This window comes from Hemitrygon akajei, chromosome 7, assembly GCF_048418815.1.
Source record: "Hemitrygon akajei chromosome 7, sHemAka1.3, whole genome shotgun sequence".
Taxonomy (NCBI): Eukaryota; Metazoa; Chordata; class Chondrichthyes; order Myliobatiformes; family Dasyatidae; genus Hemitrygon; species Hemitrygon akajei.
Genome location: NC_133130.1, coordinates 43255757 through 43265878, shown reverse-complemented (window position 1 = coordinate 43265878; position 10122 = coordinate 43255757). Strand labels below are relative to the sequence as shown.

At 38.9% G+C, this 10122-nt stretch overlaps 2 long non-coding RNA genes across 2 annotated transcripts; one reads left to right on the top strand and one right to left on the bottom strand.

Moving 5' to 3' along the window:
• The first annotated feature begins 399 nt into the window (after positions 1-399).
• On the top strand, positions 400-4151 carry LOC140730389 (uncharacterized). The gene is made up of 2 exons (XR_012099585.1): positions 400-509; positions 3164-4151. It is a non-coding gene; the product is annotated as an uncharacterized lncRNA (long non-coding RNA).
• Positions 2720-6720, bottom strand: LOC140730390 (uncharacterized). The gene is made up of 2 exons (XR_012099586.1): positions 6335-6720; positions 2720-3698 (listed from the first exon to the last, which is right to left on the bottom strand). It is a non-coding gene; the product is annotated as an uncharacterized lncRNA (long non-coding RNA).
• Positions 6721-10122: the final 3402 nt, after the last annotated feature.

Genomic DNA, 10122 nt, shown 5'->3' with positions numbered 1-10122 from the left:
CGTCTCCATGATTTGCACGGCATAAATCCAAGCATGCAGAATATCAATGAGGGCAAACAATATGCATAAGAGGCCAGAATTAGAATTTTCAGGAAAGAAGCAATGAAAATTGAAGGCATATCCCAAATATTATATGCCTATATGCAACCTCTCAGAATCTGTAAGCATTTATTTTGATTAACTTTTTTTAATATGTGTGCACAATTAAAAATTTTAAGCTTAGATAAAAGGGAAAATCCTTTAAGCAGTTGATCGTCCCTTGTTTGACTGGATGTGCTTGATTTTCTCTTGATACTTGGCCTGGTGTAATCTCGTGATGGGACCCAATGTTTGCTGAAGGGAAGTCAATGTTCATAAACGTCATATTAATGATTTACAGAGGTACCTGTCCCTTACTAAGAAAAGGTGACAGTGTTATAGGTAAAGACTCTAATGTAGAGCTATGAAAGGAACAGATAGGTGGTGAAGCTAAATCCTGTTGGAGTCAGAGGAGCTGTATCAAAGGAAAGGTATTGGTTGTCTGTTGTCTGTGTGCAGAACTAGAGGACTGTACGCTGAAAAGTCTGCGATGGAGGTACTAGGTTTGTGTACTCATGCTGGAGATAAGAAGAGTAAAGGCTGGTAATGTGCTGAAAAAGACGAGAGTGTATTTTAATTGGCTGTAGCAAAAAGCCAGACAGTAAAATACCCACTAGCCTATTCGATCTGTCCTCTGCTGGCTAAGCTGGAGAACAGGTTTAGGTTGAGAAGTTCTCTAAAGACTGGTAATAATGTGGCCTCACAACAGTGCTGCAGCTGATAAATCTGCTGTGACAGAGCACTAGAGACCAGGGTTCAAAGCTTCACATTCTCCTGTGACCTTATGAGTTTCCTATCACATCCTAAGGATGTGTGGGGTTGGTAGGTTATTGACCACTGTAAATTGCCTTGAGTGTGTATGTGAGCATTACAATGAGGAGGGAGGGGGATTGGAACTTGGGAGAATAAAATGGGTAATTGATGGTCAGTGTGCATTTGCTAGGCTGGTGGTAGTGCTTCCGGTCTGCACACCCCTATCAGCATACAGACTGTCGGAGGAACTCAGTGGGCCAGGCAGCGTGTGTGAAAGCAAAAGGACGGTCGATGTTTTGGGTCAAGACTGTATCAGGAACATCGACAACCCTTTGGTCTCGGCAGATTCTGCTTGACCCACTGAGATTCTCCAGCATTTGTTTTCTGCTCCAGATTTCTTGTATCTTCAATGTGTCAGTGTGACTGCTGAGTAGGCAACTTGTAAGCTTGTGTTAACCTGTGCAAGAAACCTTGATAACAAGTAAAGAGAAAACCTTCTAGAAGATTGTAATAAGATCTTTTTATTGAACAATATTGAACAACATTTCTAAAATAGAAATTATAAATTTCTAAAAATTGTATTTCTTTTGGACCACGATTTTAGATAAGACATGAATTCATGTTGACTTTTTAAAAAATGTTTTATGACTGTAGAGCTGATGCTGTCATAAGTTTATAGGATTGGTTAATGTTGATTGAACCAGACTACCCAACAGGGACCCATCTTGACCCAAAACATCATGTGTTTATTTCTGTCCATAGATGCTGCCTGACTCATTGAGTTCCTCCAGTGTTTTGTGTGTTGCTCCAATTGTTAGCATTTTCACTTTCTTGTGTCTCCAGGATCCATGATCTATGTGAAGTTTCAACCAGACTGAATTTCAAACAAAACTTGTAGATCCTCAGACTGTGTTAGACAGGGCCTGGCCAGAGCATTTTAAACCAGTGCAGTGAGTTTCAGTATCTTCTTTGGATCACAGTTCCCTGCTCCCTGCAAATCATTAGGATCAAGTTGGGTATCAAAGTAATTATGGTGCCTAACATCTATTTGGGTTTGGAATGGCTGTGATCAGATTTAATGTTATTCCCAAACAAATCTGAAATGAAAACAACAAGCATTCTTCTGTTAGAAGAAAGAATGAAGTTGCAAACAAAGGGTCCAAAATTCTGAATGCTTCTGGAAATAAATGAGGAAGAACTATTTCCCACTGGTCAATAACGTGGGTATCTCCAAGGTCCAAATTAAAAATACACAAAATGCTGGAGGAGCTGAGCAGGTCAGGCAGCATCTATGGAAGAGTACAGCCGGCATTTAGGGCCAAAACCCAGCATTTTGTGTGTGTTGCTTGGATTTCCAGCATCTGCAGATTTTCTCTTGTTTCTGAATTAAAAATGTTTAAATTAGAATTAACAGCTGGACTGTTACAATATGATTACCAAATTGCAATGGGCTGTCACTTGGAGAAGAATCTGGAGATGGTATGATCCCTATGAGACTGTTCCCCTAATGCCCTTGGTAGTAGTGCAGAGTTGGGATGTGCTATCAGAATATGTAGCAACCATAATGCATTCTGTGAATGCTCTTCACTGCAACCATGGTGAAGGAAGTGAAATCTTAGAGTGAATGAGGGCATGTTAAACAAGCAGGATGTTTAGTCTTAGAGTTACAAAAGTAACAAGGAAAAGTTTTGGAATTATCACATACTTGGTACAATTGTCAATTTGTGATTGTATCTGAACTCTCACAGAGACAGAATCTAAGCAATGAATTGGAGAAAATTCATAAAGGATCAACACAAATAGATGGACCAAAACATACTACAGTCAGAGTGTGTATATACCCTATGGAGTGTATTAAGTATGAAACAAAAAGAATAAACAATTACTGTACTTTTTCCAGCAAACAGAATTTTATTTCCTCGGTATTATGTAAGGATGCATTTTATTAATTACATCTTTAAACTGAATTGCTTCCAGATCTTAAGCAAAATTCACAAAAGAGGAATAAGGACGTTGATTCAAGAATTGCTGGATTAAAAGGAGATTCAATTGTAGAACCATTGATAGTGCTTTCATCGCACTAGATCGTCACAGATAGATATCGATGAGGAAATTAACAGTCCCATCCTATTGCAAACTTCAAAAACTCTCTCTACTGCTTTTCTTATTTCCCAAGCTCCTTGTACAGATTCCAGTTCCAAGATTCCTTGCTCCATTTGTAGTGTTTCTGGTTAATGTACGTCAGTATTGTTGTAATTTTGCTCTATTGGCTTTCAGAGAGCAAACACCCCCTGTTCAAGTTGGTTTTAATGTTATTAATATTCTCTTGCAGTGTGACAAAAGAGGAGAGTTCCAGCAAATAGAAACAACTGAACATCATGACGGCCCTCACTACATTTTCCAGATGGTATTTATATGCCATACATGGTTACTTTTGTGAAGTAATGTTTACAGCTGGATGGGACTTTGTAGAAAATGCAAACTGGAAATTCCGAGGGGTCACCAGCGTGTGGTCCCTTTTTATCTATGGCACTTCAATCCTCATTGTGGAAAAGATGTACCTTCACCTCCGGACTAAGTGTAACATTCTAATAAGGGCCTTTATTTATACACTCTGGACATATGCCTGGGAATTTACAACAGGCTTTATTCTGCAACAGTTTAATGCTTGCCCGTGGGATTATTCCTCTTTCCGGGGGAACTTTATGGGTCTAATTACACTTGAATATGCATTGCCCTGGTTTCTTGCTTCAATAGTTGCAGAGCAAATGGTGATTAAGAACATTCTGAGGTTACGTCTCGATATACAGCAAAATCCACCTTCAAATCAGAATGGACCGAAAGACTATTTGACACTGAAAAAATACCTGTAAATGAATTTAATTTGATTAATTTTTCATACGCAATGTCCACAATGGATTTCCCTTTCGGGATTTATTTAACATTATATTTTCTTTGCTTCCAGTTTTCACTTCGATTCCTTAAATGATCATTTCTAGTTCTAATTCCATTATGTATTAGTGACAGCCATGAAATAATCCATGTATAAACCTTGCCTCATCTTCTAACCCAAATTCATCTCAAATATCTCTAATTTCTTTTTCCGACAACAGGATTAACTCCAAAAATCAATCACTGCTTACTTTTACCTCTTTAAACACAGTTTTCTCCTAGAGTTTAGGGTAATCTGAAAGTGATTAAAAGTATATAAATGAATAGTTGATTTTATTTCATTGTTTAATTGCATGACTTGCCGTATCTGTGAAGCAAAATGGATGCTCAGATCTGAATTTGCTGCAATAAATTGAAATTAATCTTAACTCTTCAAAACAAAATCCCAAAATTATTTTAATATCTTACTTCCCTGGAACTTGTCCTTTGTATGACTATCATTGAAGTTATGTCTGTTTTTGAGATGTGGTGTGCTCCCTATATGCTGAGTAAATTATTTCCTAGAGCCATTTAAGTTGGCTTAGATGTGGTGACCCACTGAATTTAAGCATATTACCAAGTGGAGGTTGTTATAGCCGAGAGTGGTAATGGGGACAAGCTTCCACTACCTATTAAATGCTCCCAATAGCTTGCGCCTCAAATAGCCTCTGAAAGCCAAGTCCAGCTCCTGGCCTTCACGTGTGGCTTAGCTACTAAGCCTGGTGAAACTGTCTCTACTCACAGGAGAAGGGACAAAGTCGGGTTATTGGCACCTTAAAACCGGTCACTTTGGGCAGATAGGGCTCATCGGCCTTGGTTGGCAGCTCATCTAGGAGAAGGAAAACTGACCTCAAACCTCTGCTGCCTTGTTGGCTACACCATCTCATGGGGAAGGTTTCGGGAGTAAACCCCTGGGGAAAAACCTGGAGCTGCAGTCACTAAGGCAGTCCTTCATTGAGTTCAATGCTGACTGGCAACTCCTGTGATGCTGCTGGTACCAAACTGTGTCGGTCTCTGCCGTTCCTTTGGGTTTATCAGCTGCGTGGAGAGGGGGAGCTTGCTACATGGGCAACAGCTTGCTCTGCATATCATACTGCAAATCTAGACAGCTAGGATGCAATATCCATGGTCAATTTTGACCGATAGAGGCCTCACTCACTCTCTCATTTAAGATGGCTTTTAGCACTGATGAACAATATCATGGCTTTTAGCCAGAACACATGTCTCATCCTTCCAACTGTTTGAAAGCAGGTTAATTATGACTGCATTCTGTTTACTGAACCAATACAGGATGTACATTAACAGAACAAATATCATGTTACTATTTGAAACAAAACCAATCTTTCTCCACAATCATTACACAGGACTCAACAAGTTTAAATGTCATGATCAGGTATTGATGTCTAAGCACAGAATTCAGGAAAGATATTGGCATTTATTGGGTGGCAGGGTGGAGATGCATCTCAACCAAAGGAGATGGAAGGCGCTTCTTCCCTCCACTAGCCTGCAGGTCACATTTGGACAAGCTGTAGTACCTGCTTAGCCCCCAGATCAGGGTCACGTGAAGTCATGGGAGCAAGTGATGGATGGTTGTATGAGCAACTGGTGCATATCACGCACTGGTTATGCTACCCCTGATGCCAGGCAGACAATCTCTGAAGAGTATTGATAATGGCTGGGATCACTCGTCTTATAAAGACACAGTCCAGAAGAAGGGAATGGCATACCACTTCTGCAGAAAAATTTGACAAGAACAATCATGGTCATTGAAAGTCCACGATTGCCCACTTCATATGACATGGCACATAACGAATGAATAAACTTTCATTTATATAGCAGCTTTCCATATTGCATAAACTTGTTCATAAAGTAATGGGTGCTTTGAGAAGTCCTACACAACCCAAAGGCAAGTTCTGTGTCACCTTACCCTCTTCAATGTGTAACAAATAAAACCCTCAGGTGTCAAATTAAATTAAATTAAATTACTTTATTCATTAACAACTTCTCACTTCTTCTCAGCTGATTAATTGAGTTTCCTATTCTGACTGGGTTAATTCCACTCAAACTTCTCAAGTCAAAGGAATTTTCAAGAGGGAAGTAAGAACTTTTAGAGCTGAACTTGAAGGCAGGAGCCTGGAATAGAAGGGCTTTGTACTAGTTCATTTTACAACAGAAATTATTTTTATGGAAATTGTACTTACTGTTCCAGCTTCTTTCAGAAAGTTAATAGTATTATATTAATACATCTTAAAAGATAATTGTATTTTATGATTGGATTCTATTTACAGATTATACATGAACACTCTGGTCTTGAATAGATCAATAAAACGGAAAGTAGAACCAACATGTCACCATGGTAACTTGAGTATTAAATGTAATTAAAATCACAAAAGAGTTATTAAAAAGTAAAGTAAATCAGAATGGGGGACTTTTGACAGTTGTGGGACAATTATTTCAATCTACATCACCTCAACTATAGAACCATGGTCAACCCAAACTCAAATTTATTTATTCAGCTTCAGTATGCAGTTGATGCATATATATGGAGGCAAGTTCCAAGTCCTCTACCAACCTGTCCCATTGAACATATGGCCACTTAGAACACACGGACCACCTCTCATACTTCAGGAACCATTTGTTAGTGAAAGTAGGCAGGGGTGATGAAATTCACCATTGGGTTCAGATTTTCAGCAGGACCTTTGGATGCTTGAGAAAAAAAGTGTTTAATGACCAGGATTTTAACTAACACAAAGCTCACGATCCACTCAAAAGCATGTTGTCTGCCTTTCTTTATCTTTTAAGATATGCACAACTGATGGTAAGTACCTTGAAGCACTGGAAAAATGTATATATATACACTAGACTCAACAACCATCTCACCCACCAAAACACAAATGGAAGCAAGTTATCCATGATCCTAAGGTACTCCCTGTAAAAAAGAGGTATATACTATAAATGAGCATATAGTTCTGTGCAAAAGTCTTAGGCACATATCTATATATATAGCTAGGGTACCTAAGACTTTTGCTTAGTACTGTAAATGAAAAGCTTAGCAGATATTTTAATCATCAGTATAATTCTATGTCTGTTTCATTCATTCAAATCTCTTAGCATTTGTCACAATGTTAGAATAGAGAGTTATTCATATGGATAATTTCATTTTATTTACCTAACAGTAAACTCTAGCAAGTTCAAGAAATCTCTGAAAATAATGATGCACTACAAAATTTTAAAAAATGCTGGAGTCTCCATACATCAGATGATATTGGGAAGAGAAAAACAGAGTTAACATTTCAGCTGTGACCTTCATTAGAAATGTAAAATCCTGGAGAGTTAACAGTTTTGGCAGGCTCAGCTGAGGAAAGGGTGTTGGTGAAGAGGAACAAAATGCAAGGTGTGACAGGGTCAAACTATGGGCGATTAGTAGTCAACCTTATGGTCATGCAAGGCAAAAGGGAATGACAGTGGATCAAGTTAAGAAACTAGGGTCAGTAAGAAATCTCACTAATATGAAATGTTATTGCTAATGTTTAGGAAGAAGCTAGAGGAAAGTTGCAAATTTCAGGCCAAATTACCACAGACCTGAATTAAAAATAAAAACAAAGTCCGGCAAATTGGTCTTTCTTCTTGTTCTCCGTGTCCTCTTTTTAAAGGATGTTCATCTTCAGGTTTGCATCTCCATATGCACAGATATACACAAACCAGACACTGATGGAAATAGCATAACTGCTTATACTACTTATTGGCCCTATGTTCAATCACTGGAAGATCTCCCCTGCTCCTTTACTTTAGCTCTGGATTGTTTCTCTTTGTCAAATATTTACATAACTCTCAGCATTTATTAATGCTAATCTAAAAACTGAATAAGAATGGTATTTCAAAACCCAAAGGCAACTCTCCTCCTTACTCTAGGGTATAAGGGCATGAGTTCCAAGGTATGTCCCATCTCATGAATAACTAAAATAAATTTGACACTTCCCCTTGTTTATGTGACGGATCTTCACAGAGATGTGACTGAAATTGCTTCACGTTGATTTTATGTTGACATTGTCTGAAAGGGCAATTATTGGATAAGACAGGAAGTCAAAATTACTTTGTTAATTTAATCATCAATTGCAACATGAGGATGTAAAGAAGACTCTGCATTTAGTCTGCCCGAGTCTGGAAATACCCTCAGTTTACAGAGGGCAGTTTGGCAAGTGGAAAATTTTTAAACCATTTTCTCATGTTTAATTACTTTAAAAGGAAGTGAGTGCTTGCAGAATATTTCAGTGCACAGCACTTCCTATCTGTGTAAAGTCTGAAAATATCGTATGTATTCCAAAATGATGCTGCCATTTGGTTATTTTCTAAAATACTTTGCTGTTTCTTATACAATATAGTATAGTATATAGTAGTGATAATAGATGATCAGCCATGATCTCAAAATGGCAGTGCAGGCTCGAAGGGCCGAATGGTCTACTTCTGCACCTATTGTCTATTGTATTGTCAAATACATAGCAGTAACTTTTTTGTAAATTGCAAAGAATTATGTTGGAATATCCTTTTAAAGATTTTCTTTAGTTTCATATTTTAAATTGGGGCATTGAGGGCAGATGTTATTTGAAGTTGCATAAGGCATTGGTGAGGCTGAATTTGAATTATTGTGTGCCTACCTACAGGAAAGATATCACTAAGATTGAAAGAGTGTAGAGAAAAATTATAAGGATATTATGGGTCTTGAAGACCTGAGTATAGGAAAAGGTTGAATATTTATTTCCTGGAGCACAGGAGGATAAAGTGAGATCTCATGGAGATATACAAAATTGTGAGGGGTTTAGATAGGCTGAACACATGCATGCTTTTTCCCCTCATAAGAAATAGGAGCAGGAGTAGGCCATCCGGCCCCTCGACCCTGTCCCACCATTCAATAAGATCATGGCTGATCTGTCCGTAAACTCAGCTCCATCTACCTGTCTTTCCTCATAACCCTTAATTCCCTTACTATGTAAAAAATCTATCTAACTCATATTGGATGAAACTAAGACTAGAGGTGATAGATTTAGGGTGAAAGGTAAAATATTTAAGGGGGGCCTGAGGGCAGCTTCTTCAGTCAGAGGGTGTTGCGGGTGTGGAACAAGCTGCCAGTGGGTGTGCTAAAAGTGGGTTCAAATTGTAACAGTTGAGAAAAATTTGGATAGGTACATGGATGAGCGGGGTATGGAGTGCTATGGTCCTGGTGCAGGTAAAAAGGACTAGGCAGAAGATCAGGTTTGGACAGACTAAATGGACAAAGGGCTTGCTTCTGTACTGTAGTTCTCCATGTTTCTATTAAAATGTCATCTCTCCTACTCCTTTAATACAGGTTGCCACAACAACTATCAAGGACAATGGACTGGGAGCATGCATCTGCCTGGAGGAAGGAGTGCTTTTCTGCATACAGATACACATCTAGCCAGGACCTGGATACTCAGCAGTACAGCTTTGAAGAAATCACAGTCATCAGTGCAGATGTTGTGCGGGTCTCTGAAGACACCAAGAGACTGAAGCGATGCAGAGTATGAACAAAGAGAGACATTGGGAACACAGAAAGCACAAGAGACTCTGCAAAATGCTGGAAATCTGGAGCAACATACACAATGCCAGCAGAACTCAGCAGGTCAGGCAGCATCTATGGAGGGGAATGTAGTAAGGTTAAGGGGTAAGAATAGTCCAAGTGCCAACCTGCAGGATGAGGCTACACTGATGCTCTGCTTCAGATGAGGATCTTCAGTAGGCAACTCACAGGTGAAGGCCAGTGGCATGCATGGTGAGATGTGTGTAAAGTATTAAGTGGTGTGGTGGGTTACAATTCCAATACTGGGTATGGTTTCAGGGGAGTCTGGAGCCAGTAAAATGAAGAACACCTTTACATTAACTATGGCGGACCCAATCACAATGCAGTTCGTCTTCCACAGACACTTGTCATTTGAATGTCAAAGTAAGCTATTTTAGCACTAGATACCCAAGATAAGCCAGCAATGTAAAGAATCACAAAATGATAAAAATGACCATTTGGCCCTTTGAATTGTTGCTTGCTCCCTGGAAGAGTAATGCAGCCAGTTCAATTTTCTAGCTTCTCTTCCACTTGGTTCTACCACTATTTCTCCCCATATTGTCAGCCCCAATCTCCAACCACTGACTCTTCTGAAAGCCAAAACTGAATGTTAGAGAATCGCTCTATCAAGCAACACATTTCATATGTTCCACTTGCTGTATGTAAAAAAAGATTTTGCCATCTCACCTTAAAGCTACATCCTCTGGTTCATAACCTGCCATCAATAGAAATAGTTTCACTCGATTTAATCCAATTTGGATACTTCATTCTACTCTCTGTTTTCA